This window comes from Bison bison, unplaced genomic scaffold (assembly GCF_000754665.1).
Source record: "Bison bison bison isolate TAMUID 2011002044 unplaced genomic scaffold, Bison_UMD1.0 scf7180017864339, whole genome shotgun sequence".
NCBI classification, from domain to species: domain Eukaryota; kingdom Metazoa; phylum Chordata; class Mammalia; order Artiodactyla; family Bovidae; genus Bison; species Bison bison.
Genome location: NW_011494911.1, coordinates 634,330 through 635,120, shown reverse-complemented (window position 1 = coordinate 635,120; position 791 = coordinate 634,330).

Genomic DNA, 791 nt, shown 5'->3' with positions numbered 1-791 from the left:
CAGAAATGGTATGGACCTAACAGAAGCAGAAGATATTAAGAAGAGATGGCAAGAATACACAGAAGAACTGTACAAAAAAGATCTTCACGACCCAGATAATGACGATGGTGTGATCACTGACCTAGAGCCAGACATCCTGAAATGTGAAGTCAAGTGGGCCTTAGAAAGCATCACTATGAACAAAGCTAGTAGAGGTGATGGAATTCCAGTTGAGCTATTCCAAATCCTGAAAGATGATGCTGTGAAAGTGCTGCACTCAATATGCCAGCAAATTTGGAAAACTCAGCAGTGGCCACAGGACTGGAAAAGGTCAGTTTTCATTCCACTCCCAAAGAAAGGCAATGCCAAAGAATGCTCAAAGTACTGCACAATTGCACTCATCTCACACGCTAGTAAAGTAATGCTCAAAATTCTCCAAGCCAGGCTTCAGCAATATGTGAACCGTGAACTTCCTGATGTTCAAGCTGGATTTAGATAAGTCAGAGGAACCAGAGATCAAATTGCCAGCATCCACTGGATCATAGAGAAAGCAAGAGAGTTCCAGAAAAACATCTATTTCTGCTTTATTGACTATGCCAAAGCCTTTGACTGTGTGGATCACAATAAGCTGTGGAAAATTCTGTAAGAGATGGGAATACCACACCACTTGATCTGCCTCTTGAGAAACCTGTATGCAGGTCAGAAAGCAACAGTTATAACTGGACATGGAACAACAGACTGGTTCCAAATAGGAAAAGGAGTTCTTCAAGGCTGTATATTGTCACCCTGTTTATTTAACTTATATGCAGAAT